Source organism: Canis lupus, chromosome 23, assembly GCF_048164855.1.
Source record: "Canis lupus baileyi chromosome 23, mCanLup2.hap1, whole genome shotgun sequence".
Taxonomy (NCBI): domain Eukaryota; kingdom Metazoa; phylum Chordata; class Mammalia; order Carnivora; family Canidae; genus Canis; species Canis lupus.
The window spans coordinates 32,485,028-32,502,360 of NC_132860.1; the positions used below are offsets into that span (position 1 = coordinate 32,485,028).

General features: G+C 38.1%; 1 protein-coding gene across 3 annotated transcripts in view; it reads right to left on the reverse strand.

Moving 5' to 3' along the window:
* TENM4 (teneurin transmembrane protein 4) overlaps nucleotides 1–17,333 on the reverse strand; it is a 2,813,748-nt gene that overhangs the window by 985,157 nt on the left and 1,811,258 nt on the right. For all 3 annotated transcript variants that reach the window (XM_072794810.1, XM_072794811.1, XM_072794814.1), the window contains one exon: nucleotides 17,039–17,099. The gene's annotated coding sequence lies outside the window, so the exon portion shown is untranslated. The remainder of the gene's footprint in view (nucleotides 1–17,038; nucleotides 17,100–17,333) is intronic.

The window sequence follows — 17,333 nt, forward strand, 5'->3', positions numbered from 1 at the left end:
GGAGCTGCAAAGCCAGAATTCAAATCCAGCTCAGTTTCACTGTGAAGTCCATGCTATGGACTAGTCATCCATGGAATTGCCTCTTTGGAATTTAGCAAGATAGCTAAAGGAAAATCTTGTACATAATAGCAGAAGCAGTTTACAAACAAGCATTTGACAAATTTGTGTGTAGTCTACCTCAGTTAGTTTAAATCACGTGTCTAAAGTCCCCTTCTAGGAAGTCATCCATCCATCCAGAAATTTTAAGGCATATATGCCAACTATACATGACGACACATTGCTGCATGGAGATTGTGGGCACAGAACACAGGAAAGGGTGAGCTGTCAGTAAACAAGAAGGATGTGGGGTTGGTTATACAGCCTTGTACAGACACTGAGCAGTGACACAGCCTACTGCCTTGACCATACTGAGCCGAGCAACAAATGAAGCTGATCAGATATACCTTCTGATGTCTACTCCTTGGGGGACCCCAGGGAGACTGGGGCCACCTGACTGGGCTTCTGATTGCAATGAGGATTTAAAAGCATAAAACAACATCTGAAGTATATCTGACAGGCATTAGTTGTCCTACAGAGAGGCAATTTTATGGGCTATAGCATGGGTTTCCCATTGAAACTGAGCTGGGTTTGAATTGTGGCTTTGCAGCTTCTTTGTTCTGCGATTCTGAGCTTATTACTTAACCTCTCTTAGCTGTATTTGCAAAGTTAATAAGATGAAAATTTAAAAACCCTTAAAATACCCCTAATAAGTACTCAGTAAACAAGTGTGGATTGTGGTGGTACTTGTTATTGCTCTGTTGTTACTTTTGCGCGCTCTCTCTCTCTCTCTTAGATATCCATATAAGTCTATATGACTTATAGTCTATATGACTTATAAGTCTATATGACTTATATCTAAGTCCCCTATTAGATATCCATATCTAAGAGAGAGAGAGCCCAGAGTGAGGGGCAGAGGGAGAGGGAGAGAGAGAATCCCAAGCAGACTCCCTGCTGAGCATGGCGCCTGACTTGCGGGTCTATCTCATAACCCTGAGATCACCACCTGCGCCAAAATCAAGAGCTGGACATTTAACCGACTGAGCCACCCCAGGTGCTCCTTTGTTACTTTTATAAACCTTATGTCTTTTGTACTATAACCAGACAGGCCTTGGCTTTTTCCCCCCAGAATCCAGTTCAGATTTGCAGCGTCTTATGCCTAGCAATGGTAGACATGCAGCTCTCTGGCTAGACCAGACAATGGCTCAGGATTAAAGTTTGTCCATTGCCAGGGTGGCTGTCCATGCTTCTGACTCAATTCTTGTCCTCCTCTTTCTCCCTCATCCTTCTACTTTTGTTTTGTCTGGCTTTGTCTTTTCCTTGTTCCTGTGGGATTCCTGGTCCCTGTTGCAATGGCCTTTGTGTAGTTGCTTTTCCTGGCTTACCTACGTCTTACCTCAACCTCCTTTCATCCTTTCTTCCTCAACACAGAATATTCTTTATTGCAGAAAATACTGTAAACACAGAAGATAAAGGGCTGTTTCCTAGAGACCTGGCAACATTACAAGGGGAAAAAAATTAGATATATAATGATAATACAGGAGAGACTACATTAAGTATCATTCTTAAGGTATTTATTCATTCAGGAAATGGTCTTTTTTTTTTTAACCCCCTTCTAATTACCAAACACTGTGTTTGGTACAGATAAATTATATGGAAATCTAAGAAGGGATTTCTGGCTAGCCATGGACAGCCAAGAGAGCCACACTGTGGAGGGCAGGAGCGTAATAGTGAGGAGAAGAGAACATTGACCAGAGACAAATGTTAGGCTGCTGTAAAAGAGCCCTGTTCTTTTACATTAGTCCTTTTTTGGGCAATAAAATAGGAATTCCTGCTGGTTCTTCTACTCCTTCAGGAAAGCATCTTTTTTTTCACTCCTTTATCAGGTGTTACCAATGGACATAGGTATGGTCATATTGCACGCATGCATGCATGCACACATGCGCACATCAGCTCCCCTCTCTCCTCTCAGCAGTCCTCTCATTTCCTCTGACTTCCTCTCTTTTTTTTTTTATTCTTCCCTTTCTCCTCTGTTTAGCTCAGTTCATTCTAGAAGCTTTATTCACCATGAGTAGCACTCAGCTCAAAATGCTTGTGGACCTTGAATTGTTCAGCAGTGATATTTTATAGTGATATATTTTCAACAAGCCAAAAATTTACTGTCAGGTGTGTGGTCATGTGGATTATCGTTCATGTGTTTATGGAGCCACACTTTAGTCAGACCTTTTTGCCTTATTGTCATCTCCACAGACTTTCTCTCAAACAGCATGCATAGCCTCTTTCTCATCTTAGTTTTCTTTTCTGCACTTGCAACTTATAGAGTGATTTCCTTACTGTGCATCTTGTCCGTGACGCCCTAAGCTCCAACACCATGGCCGGGAGCTTTGCCTTCACTGCTAGACATCTGTTCAGTAAAACTTTCATGATTAAATGCATAAGCATGGGCACTATAACTGTAGATCTGAATAACATTTAATACCATGAGATTTCCTTTTATGTTAAGTAAAATGCTAGATACAAAACTATGTGACAGCATGATCTCAACTGAGTAAAATATACAACAGAGAAAAACTATGGGAAGGAAGGACTCATGTTCACTATGCTTATCTCTGGGTGCTTTCTTTGGATTGATCTATATTAATCTGAATTTCCCCAGTAACGTCCAACGAGCATGTATTTTTAAAAAACGTTAGTCTCCTTTAAGGCATTGTGGATGCCGCTGGCTTTGTGAAGAATTTTGTAGCTGGGAAAGACAGAGGGGATGTGAAAATGAGAGAGGGATCAGTGCAGTGGTTGGGGAAATCATCCAGATCTGGGTGACTCACTGCCCTGATCGAGAGTTGATGATGCCTCTGACTGCCAGTGATATGTTTAAAGTGAATGTTTTGATGACAGAAGTGAAAATGAAGAAGTAGAGTCAACAGGCTCGAGATTGTTTTAAGGGTGTTGGGGCTGAAACATGAAAGGAAATGAGGGTTTGGCAAAGCCCATGCTTTTGGTGGTGCCAAACCCCAAACGATCTCAAACTGTTTCAAGATGTTGATGAAACCTCAAATAGAGGTTGTACACAGGCCATTCATTCAATCTTAATGTTTGCAGCTGTAGGACAAGCCGAGATAGAAGGTAACTCCTCTGGCTGAGCTGCCTGAGGGAGGCTCTATGGAGAAGGGCATTTAACTGCCTTGTCAGCCTTTTCTCTCCTGCCACTGGCAATGTGTCTTAGCCACAGACTCAGACTCTCTTCTCTGAGAACATCTTTATTCAGAAAAGCATTTCAAATTCATCAAGCAGAGGTTAGAACAAGTGGTGCCCATTCATTCAACCAGTGTTTATGGACTCCCTACTATGTGCCAAGCACCAGACTGGACACAGAATATAGGCATTCAAAAAACAGACAAAAATTCTTGCCCTTATGAAGCTTACGTTATAGCAGCAGGCCTATAGTCTAGCCTGGAGTGCTTGCCAAACCCCAGCTTTCTCTTATTGCTTTTTGAGAAACTTTTGGATCAGTCTCATCTTCACAATTAGACGGCAGCCTTGGTTTCCCAGTAAGCACTGATTCCTGGAAGACTCTGGATACAGCCTTGGAAAACAACCTTGGCTCTGACCGTGACTGACTGCCTGCCTTGCACCTCAGGGATTATCTCCTGAGGAATCTGGAGACTTGCTAACCCTGGAACCCTGAAAGCCATAGTTTGGCTATGAGACAAATGGTTAACCAGAACAGCCACTCTGTTAGCTCCTCGTCCTACCACTACTAACGATGTGCCGCAAATGTACCAGGCTTTTTCTTCTGTTGTCTCATTTAATATTCACAATGTAAGTGGGGTTTCTCTTTTCAGTATAGCCAAGAAAACTCCTACCAGATGCTACCTTTTTACAGATAACAACTGTAAACTGTGGAATAAATACAAAAACAAGGGGGTACCCGGGTGGCTCAGTTAAGCATCTGCCTTTGGTTCAGGTCGTGATCCAGGGTCCTGGGATCAAGCCCCAAATTGGGCTCCCTGCTCAGCTGGGAGTCTGCTTCTCCCCCCACTTGTGCACGCACACGTTCTCTCTAATAAATAAAATATTTTTAAAAAATAGATAAATACAAAAGCAAAAACAAAACAAAACAAAACAAAATAATGTCCTGTAGGCACTGGAAAGTGAAAACCTAGCAGGCAGATTCTGGAGGGAAATTAAAAAATTGGGAAAGGGATTAGCATGGGGTGTGTTTTTAATTTTTACAGCTTTTTTTTTTTTTTACAGCTTTTAATAGGAGGACAGACCAAATTGATTTTATGTAGAGTGGGCAAAGCTGTGACACAAACCCTATAATTCTTTCAGCCTAAAGAACAAAATATAGTCATCTCCCTTACCCACACGGTGTATGTTCCAAGATCTCCAATGGACACTAAAACCACAGAAAGTACTGAACCCTGAATATACTATGTTTTCCCCTGTATATACCTATGATAAGGTTTAATTTATAAATTAGACATAGTAAAAGATTAACAGCAATAACTAATATCCAGTAGAACAATTATAGCAATATATACTATACTAAAATTTACAAGAATATAGTCTCTCTTTCAAAATGTCCTATCGTACTGTACTTGCTCTTTCCTTGGTGATGTGAGCTGACAAAATGCCTACATGATGAGCTGAGGTGAGCTGAATGATGTAGCCATTGTGATTAGCGATAGGCTACAATTGACCTTCTGACAATACATCAAAAGGAGGATCACCTGCTTCTGACTACAGCTGACTATGGGTCACTGAACGACAGATGAGGGAGGATACCATAACAGAGTTCAGGGTAACCACAGCTACTGAAAAATGAGAAAGAAATCTCAAAAAAGAGACAGAGACATACTCTGTTTATAAACCCTGTTCAAGTCTCTGGCTTAATCCTGCATGTGTGAGACAAACTGGGAATAGCTTGTACGTATGGCTTGAAGGATCCATGTCTACTCTAATTGTGCAAATCTGCAGTGTGAGACTTAACAAGTGTGACAGTTAGTCTTGTGTGTCAGCTGGCTAACTTATAGTATGCAGTTACTTAATCAAACTCTAAGTGTTGCTGTGAGGGAATTTTGTAGATACAGTTAACATCTACAATAGCCTGACTTTAAGTAAAGGAAACTACTCTTGATAACATGGGTGGGCCTCATATAATCAGTTGAAGGCCTTAAGAACAAAAAGTGAGGTTTCCTGGAGAAGAAGATATTCTGCCTCAAGATTGTACCTCAAATCCTGCCTGAGTTGCCAGCCTCTAGCCTGTCTTACAGGTTTCACACTCGCCAGCCCCCTAATAGTGTGACCCAATTTTTAAAAATAAATCTTATGCATCATAATAATGTGTATTGGTTCTATTTCTCTGAAAAACACTGATTGAGACACCAAGTTAATTGCCTGCTAAAACAAAAACATCAACATTTTACAGAAGTGTAACCAAATCTAGAGGCTCTACAACATAATAATCATAAGGACCAGGATAAAATCTAAAGTTACTTGATATACCAGAACCAGGAAATTATAACCCAGGTGCAAGAGGAAAGACAACCTACTGAGAGTGATCCTAAGATTACCCAGGTGCTGGAACTAGCAGATAAGGGTTTTAAAGCCAATGCTAGAACTAAACTCAGTGAAATAAAGAAAATATGCTTATGGTGAATAGAAAAACAAATATATTAATAAAGACACTACCAAAACATCTGAATGGAAATTATCAAACTGAGAATTTTAATATGTGAAATTAAAATTCTCTGCTTGGGGATAACAGCAAAAGTGAGAAGAAAGAGAGGAGTTTAGATATTATCCAAAATGAGAGCAGAGAAGAAAAAAAGTATTCGAAAAAAAATGAAAGGAGACTCAAAAGACATATAAAGGGAATAATAAACGGTTTCCTCTGGATATCCAGAGGAAAGAAAAGAGGGAAAGAAAGAATGGGGCGGAAAAATTATTTACAGATATCAAGGCTGATGTGATGGCATAATTTTACGTGTCAACCTGACTGAGCTAAAGGATGCCCAGATAACTAGTAAAACATTATTTCTGGGTATGTCTATAAAAGTCTTCCCAGAGGAGATTAGCATTTGAATTGGCTGAGGGGGAAAAAAAGGTCACCTTCACCAATCCAATCTTTTCAGGACTTGAATAGAACAAAAAGGTGGAGGAAGAGTATATTTGCTCTCTCTGCTTGAGCCAAGACATTCATCTTCTCCTGCCCTCAGACATCCGTACTCTTGGTTCTCAGGCCTTCAGATCTACATTGGGAATTGCACTGCCAGCCTCTGATTTCTAGGACTTACACGGAATTATATCACCAGCTTTTCTGGTTCTCCAGCTTACAGACAGATGGCATTATGTAGGATTCTTAGTTTCCATAATCATGTGAGCCAATTCCTATTATCTATCTATCTATCTCTCTGAAGAACCCTGGCTAATACAATTGAAATTTTCCATACTTTGGGAAAGACTTACATTCACAGAATCAAGAATTCAGCAAACTCCAAGCATATAGATATAATAAAATTAAGTCTTGGGAAATTAAAATCAAATTGCTGAAAATCAAAGATGAAGAGAAATCTTTAAAGGACCCAGAGGAAAATGACACATTACATAACAATCTTATTGACTACTCATCAGTAACTCTGGAGTCCAGAAAGTGGTGAAAATATCTTTGAAGTGCTATAAGAAAAATGACCCAGAATAAGAATATCCATTGATATTTTCTATCAAAAATAAAGCTTAAATAATGATATAGAAAAAAAGCCTAAGAGAATTTGTCAAAAGATCTGTACTATATGAACTAGTAAAAGAGGTGCTTCAGGCTGAAGAGAAATTAGACCAGATGGAAACGTGAGTTTTGGGGAAAAAATAAAAAGTACTGGAAATTGTAAATATCTGGGTACATATAATAGACTGTATTTTCCTCTTAAATTATTTAAAATGTTTAGGACCTTTCAAAGCAAAAAGTATAATTCTGTTTATACAGAAGGAGGCTTATAATGTAGATAGTTGTAATAATATGGTAAACACAATAAACACAAAAGTAGGTGGGGAGTATAAATAGACCTATTGAGTTGCAAGGTTTCTATATTTTATGCCAAGGGTTGCAACATTAACTCCAAGTCTAGAAAAAAGTTATTGTAAACTTAAAGTTATATTGTAATCACTGGAGTGGTCACTTAAAAAAATACAAAGAGATCAAATTTAAAAAGTCAAGATATAAGATAAAATTGAATTCTAAAAAATATTAAAAATTCCAAAGCGTATAGGAAAGAAAGAAAAAAAGAAGCAAAAAGAGAGGGGACAAATAAAAAATAGACAGTGAAGTAGTAGACCTAAAACACCTTAACTATACCAGTAATTATAATAAATGTGAACTGAGTAAAAACTCCAGTTAAAAATCAGAAGTTGGCAGAATGGATTAAAAAAGACAAGAACCAACTATATATGCTCTCTAAAAGAAACACATTTTAAATATAAAGACATAGATTGGTTGAGAATAAATGGATGGAAAAAGATAAATTATGCAAACAGCAAACAGAAAGGCTGGACTGGTTGATTTAATGTCAAACTGCACCTATTGCCAGTTATCAATTTATTGCTTATCAGCTCCAAATCCATCCTCCTTGGCCTGCTTTGTGGTGCTGGAGGTGGACCCTGTAAATATTTCACCTTTGCTACCTTTGGTAAGTTTTGTCAGTAGAGGGCGCTGCAGGGTCATTGCAGGAAGAATGGGCTGCTTTCCCTGCTTGGTGTGGTTTTTCTCCTTTCTCCTGGGGCTTGTGGTGGCCAACAGGGTGTGTGTGGGACATGGAGTGGTGCTCACCCGCCACTGAATGTCAGTGGCACCCCTGTGGATGGCTTCTTAGCCAGCTTACACCAGTACCCAGTTAGGATTCTGGTGACTCAGGCAGGTGCCTCAGAGACACAGTCCCAGTGGGGTTTCAGAAGCACCCTAGCAGGCCTCTTCCCAGAGAGATCATTTGGTGCCTCAAGGAGGTGGTTTTCCACGGATCCTCAGTGATACCTCAGTAAGCAATTTCCTAGGAAATTTCATCAGTGCTGTAGTGTGCATACCAGCTCTGGTCTGTGGCACTTCACAGAACTTCTTTGTCACCCAGTGTGCCAAAGTCACACACTTTCTAACAAAGTCTGAATCTAATGCTCTTCAAAATATGTTTCTTCCTTGGGTACTATCCCTCAGTCCCAGAGGCAGTGGCTGTTCCTTATATACACTATTCTTGTGTTCTTTAGAGGCCTCTTTGCCCCTTAGTGATTAATTCCCTGTTACTAATTAATAATCCTTTATACAAAGCTTGCCTTGCTCAAATTCTGTGAGATTTCTGGACCCTGACTGATACAGACTTCAAGACAAGGAACTTTATCAGGGAAAAAGAAAGACCCTTTATAATGATAAAAGAACATTCATAAAGAAGACATTTAAAATTGACAGAATAAAAAGGAGAAATAGGTAATTCTAGTCATAGCTGGAGACTTTATCACCCTTTCCTCAGCAATTAGGAAAAAAGAAAGGAAAGAAATAAATGTTCTGAACAACATTATCAACCACCTTGACCTAATTGATATTTATAGAACACTAAACTCTATAACTAAAAAATACTGATTCAAGTGTATGTGTTCATCAAGATAGACCATGTGTTGGACCACAGATTACACACACACAAAATAATAATAATTGAAAAGGATTAATAACACATAAAGCATGTTCTCTGCCCTCAATGGGGAATTAACTAGAAATCAGTAACAAAATGGTATCTAGAAATACCGCAAACAACTGATAATTAGTCAGTAGACTTCTAAATAATACATGGATCAAAGAAGAAATCGTGAGGGAAATTAGAAAATACTTTGACTTAAAGGCTAATAAAAATACAACATCAAAACTTCTGGGATGGAACTGAATCAGTGTTTAGAAGGAATTGTTGATTTAAATGCTTGCATTAAAAATGAGGAAGCTTAAAAAAAATCTGTGACCTCTGGTTTCAGCTTAAGATGTCATAAAAAGAACAGCAAAGTAAATGCAAAGTAAGTAGGAAAAAAAAGTAAAAATAGCATAGAAATGAAGAAAATAGAAAACTGGTAAGCAATAAAGGAAATTAATGAAGTCAGTTCTTTAAAAAGCCTAGGAAACTTAGTAAAACTCTAGCTAGACAGATCAAGGAAAAGAGAGAACACAAATTACCAATACCAGACATAAATGAGGAATAATCACTATAGATCCTTTAGACATGGAAAGGACATGAAAAGAATATTATGGATAACATTGTTCCACAAATTCAACACTTTAAAACTAGATAAATTCCTTCAAAAATACAACTTAGCAAAACTTACTAAAAAAAAAATCTAAATAACACTATGTCTAATAATAAATTGAAGCCATTACCAAATTCGCCTTAAAAAAACAAACAAAACAACTGTAGGCCTAAAAATTTTACTGATGAATCCTTTCAGGTGTCAAATGGAAGAAATAATATCCTATCAGACATTAAAGGAAAAATTAAACCAATTCTACAGAAATCATTTCAGAAAATTCAGAAGGAAAACCTTTCCAACTTGTTTATGATGCCAGCATAACCATGATACACCAAAACCTCACAAAACATTATGGAATTTGACTAGATCTCCTAGGAACACAAATGCAAAACTACTTAACAGAAGATTAGCAAAATGAATGAACAGTATAAAAATGGATAAAACATCATGACCAAGTAGGATTTTTTATTGCCCCACCATTCAAAGGTGTTTTAATATTTAAAAATCAGTTAATATTATTTCCATATTAACACAGTATATGAAAAAAACATATGATCACTTTAAGTGATGCAGAAAAATAAATTTATAAATTTGAAAACTTATTCACGATTAAAAACAAAACTCCCAGAAAACTAGGAATGATAGGAATTTCCCTAACTCCCACAGGAATCATACAGTACGCATCATACCTAATAGAGAAATACTGGTAAGAAGCAAGTTAAAAAGAACCAGCAGAACTGTTTCTGTTTGCGGATAATATAATCAAATACCTAGACAATCCAAAAAAATCCCACTAGAATACATATATTAGATCTAATAAATGTATTTAGTGAGATAGTAGACATAATGTCAATATGCATAAATCACTTGTAGTTTTATAGTCTAGCAGCTAATATGTAAAAGATTTCATTTATAATAGTGTTGATAAAACAAACTACTTTAAAATAAATTTAACAAAATGCATGCAAAACTTCTACACCGAAAACTACAAAACATTACTGAGAGAAATTAGATATAAATAAATGCTCTCCGTTTCTTAAGAAATCAACTCATCTTAAATTGACCTATAGATGCAGCATAATCCCAATCAAATCCCAGGAAGCCTTCTTTTTTTGAAAATCACAATCTGATTCTAAAAGTTTTTGGAAATGCAAGGATATCCAAGGCAATCTTGAAAGGACAAAGTTGGAGGGCTAACATTAGCTGATTTCAAGACTTACTATAAACCTACGGTATTCAAGATAATGTGGTCTTGACATAAAGGTCAATATATAGATTGATGGAACAGAACAGAGAGATAGAAATACTTCCATGTATACAGTCATTTTATTTTTCAATAAAGGCGTCAAACCCATCAATAGGGAAAGGAGGGTTTTTTTATTATGGTAAAATAACATTTATTATACGTCATTTTAAAGTGACATTTCGGTGGCACTAAGTACACTTATACTGCTGTGCAACATCACCACCATCCATCCACTGAACTCTTCCCATCTTGTAAAACTGAAACTCAATACCCTCTAAATAGTAAGTCCTCCTCTCTTCTCTTCTCCAAAGCCCCTGGCAAGCACCCTTCTATCTTCTGTCTCCATTAATTTGATTCCTCTAAGTACCTAACATAAGTATAATCATAGTGTGTGTGTGTGTGTGTGAGAGAGAGAGGGGTGGGGAAAGGGGGAGAGAGAGAGAGAGAGAGAGAGACTGGTTTACTTCACTTACTATACTGTCCTCACGGTTTACCTATATTTAGCATGTGCCAGTGTGTGCGTGTGCTTGTGTGTGTGTATACACCACATTTGGTTTATCCATTCACCCACTGATGAATACCTGAATTGTTTCCACATTTTAGCTAATGTGAACAATGCTGCTATGAACATGGGTGTACAAATATACCTCTGAGATCCTGTTTTCAATTCTTTGGAGCATATACCCAGGAGTGAAATTGCTGAATTATGTGCAATTCTATTTTTAATTTTTGAGGTGCAGTCATCTCATCTCGCACAGTGGTTGCACTCTTTTACATTCTCACCAGCAGTGCACAAGGGTTCCAATTTCTCCACATTCTCACCAACACTTGCTAAAAACACTTTTTTGTCAGTAGCCAGAAAGGAGTATTTTTAGTTGTCCCCATGGCTAAGATTTATTACAGTAACGTAGTAAAGGATACATGGCTGGATTATAAGGGGAAAAGAAGCAGGTGGAGTCTGGAGGAATCTGCACACCTGTTTTCTCCTGCTTGCTCCCTCCCATGAGGGAGCACATGTGGCACACTCCAGCAGCAAAAATGCAGGAAATGTATGCAATGTTTTTGCCCAGGGAAGCCCATTAGAGAGAGACTCAGCACAGATTTTTACTGGAGGCTGGGCACTTAGACTCCAGAAAGGATGTGTTGTAAACAAATATGCAGGAATAGCTAAGTTCCTGTTAAAAAACAAGAAACCCATGGTGACCCTTCATCCTTACCTCTCACAATACACAAAATTGATTCAAATGAATCCCTTAACTCCCTCTGAGCAGTCCTGGGCATGTCCACTAAGGGAGCTGAGGGCAAGAATAGTGAAGTCACGTTGCAGCACTGCACAAGTAAATGGCTAAGTCACACTTGGAGGCCAGATGTGTCCATCTTCTACACCTGTGCTGTTTATTGATCTTTGAGTTCCATCTTGAGTTTCACCTAATCATCTTTTTCATCACTGAACCCCCAGGGCCCAGCAGCATCTGGTACCTAGTAGACACCCTGTAAATATTTGTCAAAGAGATGATTGCATGGGGTCTAGAATAGCCTGCTGCTTATCTGAGTGCATCCCTTACCACGATATGTAGCACATGCCTAGCAGCGAAAATGCTTCCCTGGCCACCTCCTCTATAAGGACCTTGGTTTGCAAGCCTCATGCTTACAAACTATAGCCAAATTATGAGAGAGAGAGAGAAAGAGAGAGAGGGAAAAAAAGGACCAGTAAAACTCTACACACTGAAACAAAAGTAATTTATACCTAGAGAGCTAGTGATAAATGAATTTAAAATCAAATAAAACTATTCTAGTTCAGGGGTGCCTGGGTGGCTCAGTTGGTTACACATCTGCCTTTTGTTCAGATCATGATCTCAGGGTCCTGAGATTGAGCCCCTGCATTTCTCTCTGCTGCCCACCACCCTCCGCCCCCACCCCGCCACTTGGGCTCTCTTTCAAATAAATAAATAAAATATTAAAAAATATTTTAGTTCAAACCAACATCATTTTTCCTTTATTTCCATTTAGAGACAGTTTAGAATATTCAGTTTGCTTATCTTTAAAATGAAGGGGGTGTTCATCAAACTCTATCTAAGATGCATTGCAATTAGTGGAGAGAGAGAGCTACAAGGAAGGGACTTGAAGAAATAGAGGAAAAAAATGTGGAAGGGAAGGCAGAGGGAGAGGAAGGCCAATGGAGATGGAGTGAGGGTGAGGGAATATTCCACTCATTTAATAATACACAGAACTTGGCTCCGTATTCAGGTATGTAGATGGCCAGGACCCTGTCCCATTGAGTTCCTCTGCCCCCAAGGGTTGGGATCTCCGATGCTCTTGGGGATGATCAGAGTTTCTATGATGTTCTGCCTTTAAAAATATTGCTTCGGGTTAGAGAAAAGACGTTGCCTATTTGTGTAGTGGAGCAACTGACATCTTTCAAAATAACATTGCCAAGCACTAAAGGAAACCCCAAAGGAAAAAAAACAGAATAAATAGGGGGAACAGAGCCATTGCGATGTTCATAAAACAGATTTTCTAACCCTGCAAGAACGAAGTGTGGGGCCTCAGGAATGGCACATACCCAGGGGCTCCTGCTTGGCTCCTTGCCTTCTCAGGGCCAGGTCTCCTCTTTACTGCCACTCAGACCATCTGCAAGAGTCCTTGTCACCTTTCCAACTGAGGCCTCTAAAACTCTTTCTTTAGTTTCCTTGGGTAACTTATACCCAATCTCCTTTTCTTTTTCTTTCATGAAGAAAATGACATTTCCCCAGTCCTCAGCCACATGGGTTGATGGACATAAGGACAATACAGGCACCTGTTCAGCTGGAAGCATTTTAGGATTTGACTGGGGCTCCGTATCCATGTAGAGAATGTGTCACTCAAACCTGGCTCTTCTGAGAGCTAAACAGAGTCCTCTTAACAATTACATGGAGACAGCAGGCATACACATGGATTGTTCTGGGCTGAATGTGTGGTCACCCTAGGTACAGACTCACAGAAAATAAATACTCTAACCTCAAATTGTTGTCTTAGCTTGTAAGGAAAATTATCACACAAACAGTAATAATAAGTTTGTTTCCTTCTAGAGAAAGAGGAAGGAGGGTGGGATGAGAACAAAAGAGGAAATACTGTAGGTTTTAATCTTTATAGGTACTGGAGTGATTGCTCACAGCTTTTGTCTTTTTTTGTTTATACGGAGAAAGCTGTCCTTTGAAATGTTAATTGCTCTATTTCCTCAGTTCTAGGAGGAACACTTGATGAAACCTGAATGTGTATAACAAGGGATGCCAGAAAGAACTCTCTAGCTCCTAGGAAGAGGAATAATTTGTGACACAGTTATTATTGCATATATATCTATGAACTTGGCAATGTGAAGAAGGTAGAGCTGTTCAAATGGATGTCTTGGATGAGATATTTGCATTGGTAGCACTACATTTGGAATTTTACATTGAATTTAGATATATACTAATTGCTCAAAATGTCCCCAGAAAGGTTGTACTATGGCGTCACACGATAGCAAAGAGTTATGACAGGCGGACAATGATCTGCACATCCCAGGCAGTGCAATTAAAGTTAGCAGTTATCACCAAATATCTTCCAGTGGTTCACAGAATTTATGCATCTAATAGAGGTGGAAGCTAACAAGTCATGCTTCAAGAAGATCTACCACTTAGGTGTCTGTGGTCTATCTATCAGAAGCTAAGGCTGACTTCTAAAAATAATTCTTGAGAGATAATTAGTTCAATTAAGCAAAAAGAAAACTATGTCTCTCACCACAATGCTAATGTAGATCCAACTGTGGTCTCCTTCCACTTGCCTTGAAATCACATCATCGTTTGCAAAGGTGTTAAAATGGATGAAAACTCAGCTCCCCTTGCGATGCATGTGTAACTGCTGATAGCCAAAAGATTCCAAAGAATCCCAAGGATGAAGAAGATTTAGGCTCAAATGTTGACAGTGACACCTAAAATAAGTGGTGTGAGTACGAGTAGATAAATTAAGTCTGTTGATTAGATAATAGGCACTACTAGAGAGTAGTGCACAAGTAACTACACCTGTCACTGCCCCTGAACACTGTCATTGAATCAGTGGTCCATTTCTTAACCGATACTGCCTTAAAGTTAAGGAAATACACTTGCCAGTCCCACAACTTCCTTAATCCTGGCCAGTGGAGGATCCACCATCAAATGTTAACTCAGGTTGCCCACCCTGGTGGGAATCATTCAAGACAACAAGAATAGTAATTAGGACCATATCATTTCTAGAACCAAGAGAAATCTGGCCAAGAATCACCTTTAGCTCTGAGATGAAAGATTTGTATTCTTGATATTGGTATACATCCTAAGGAGAGATACCAGTGGTTGAAGATGTCTGAACTAAGAAATATATAGTATCTGATAGCCATGCCACTGCAGAATAATATACAATAATTTAATTTTGACAGTATTCATGTCACGTCAGCACAGCAATTTAAAACATTAGCCCAATGTGAATTATTGAGTGGCTATTGGAATATTTAAAAGTAAAGGTAAATGCTGGATGAAAACAGATTTATTTGTCTTTAATCCTGAGTAAACCTTAGCCTCAAAGTAAAACAAAGCATTCATTGACTGTGCTACTTAGATTATTTTTTTTTTCGATTTTAAGAGTCTCACATGGAAAATTTAGAATCCACCAGACCACTCAAAAACCTGAAGGAAATGGCCAAAACACATCATCTACAGGGGTAATCATTCTTGTGGTACTAGCACTAATATTCTTCTGTTGTTTATAGAGTATTTACAGAAATATTTTTGTTGATATTATGGACAAGTTATTCTATCCAACTTGCCATAAAGGTAAAAACAGAAGTTTTTGAATGAAGTTAACATTTCCTGTTATGTAATAATTGTACTAAACCATTTGATACTCTGTCCTATATTAATGTTAGCAACTGAACTAAATTAAACAGTATTGTAGAGATATAAATAATTCCTACAGGTGTGCTGAGGGACACACCAGAAATGTTCCTTGCAACTTATTTCAGATGGCATTTTGGGATTTTAAGACATGTGTAATATGCTTTTCAAATGTAATTGCAATTCTGATTTTGCTTTTTATGATGTTAAAAAAACCGAAAAGATTTGAGTATACCAATGTTTTCAACAATGTGCCAACAATCCAGAAGTGATTACATTGTACTTGAAGGGGAAAATGAAATGGAATTGGCCTAGAATCAAAAGTAAAAATAGTAAGGCTTTTGTGAGGTATGGTGATGGGAATGTGGGAACGGATGGAGGAATATGGAAGCAGGTGGGTGGAAGGCATGTATTGACTTTATTTTCTGAAACCCAAATCAAAGTGCAAGGTCTAATGCATCAATGAGAGAAAGGAGAAAAAATTATGGCAGCCCCAGAAAATCCAAAAATTACTGCTCCAGGAGTGCATAAAAAGGTAGTGAAACATTGACAAAGGTACTAATAAAGGGAAGAGAACTACAAAAAGAAACCAGTTATTAGTAAGTGAATTATATTTTTTTGAACCTATTTCTGTTTTCTCCAAATTATTACTAGTCATACAGGTAAATGTGTGGGTATTAAAAAACGTGTTGTTAACTGCCTTCTGAGTACATTTATTATTCTCAATCTGCACTTACACATCAAGAAATATTTTGTACTAAAAGCAAGGAACAACAGTCTCCAGAATGAACTCTTTTCTTTATAGAAATAAAAGACCTTCTTCTTATCACCCACCTCTAGGTACTTGCCTCCCCCCAAAAAAAACAAAAACAAAAACAAAACAAAACAAAAAACAAAACAATAAAACAGAACAAAAAGCCAGAACAGCATCCCAATCATTCAAAAACTATAAAACATGCTCTGAAAAAGTCCAGAATAGATATCATGTCTAGAAGTATATTCCATTCTTCTAAAGGAATGCAATTTATGGAAAGGTCTGAAAGCTTTTCAGGAAGTCTTGAAATATCTCATTTTAATGTCTACCCGTGATTTTTTTCCAATCTGGGGAAAACTATCTCATCATCAACATTTCAATGACATTTGAAACAAAAGCAGGTGTGGTATCAAAGTTTCATTTTTGAGTATTAGGCACACTTCCAATGTGAATAAATGATCACATTTTGAAGAAGACAAAAAAGGAACGCTTATTAATTTTTCAGATATATTTGTCACTTTGTAACAGGATTTCTCTGGATGTTAAAAAATCTCTAGAGGATTTAAATTTTATATATGCATCACAAACATTTGCATTATACACAACTGATCAGCAATTCAATGCTAGCCTAAAGAGGGCTTACCTCTAAAGGGATATAGAATACCTATATACCCAGTGGTGTACCTAGCTGTAAGCATGGACAGAACTCTGAAGGTGTTGGCAGGAGGTCTGAGAATCATGAACACAAAATGGCCCAAGAAGAAAAAGTACTATTTGAGTCAAGCTTTTACCATAACTTGGCTTATGACCAAAGGTGATAAACAGAAGATAAAGAATCATATAACTCACCAACAAAACCAGTTATCTGGGGAGATGGACCTGTGGAAAATCCACGCTCTCAATGACAGATCTGTAAAGACAAAGAGGAAAAGAGTATCGTTACTCTTGCGGAAGTGGAGACATTTTAAAACAGAGACATAGTTGACCATATTCTGGTAGAACTGTATTGCAAGGCAGGCTTGAGTATGTGGTAAGGAGGAAAGGGAGGAATGCGTAGTAGAACTACCTTGCTTCTACTTCTTTAGCCACAACCCCGTATGTCTCTTGTACAGCTATGCTCTCTGGCCCACACATTGGTGCCAGT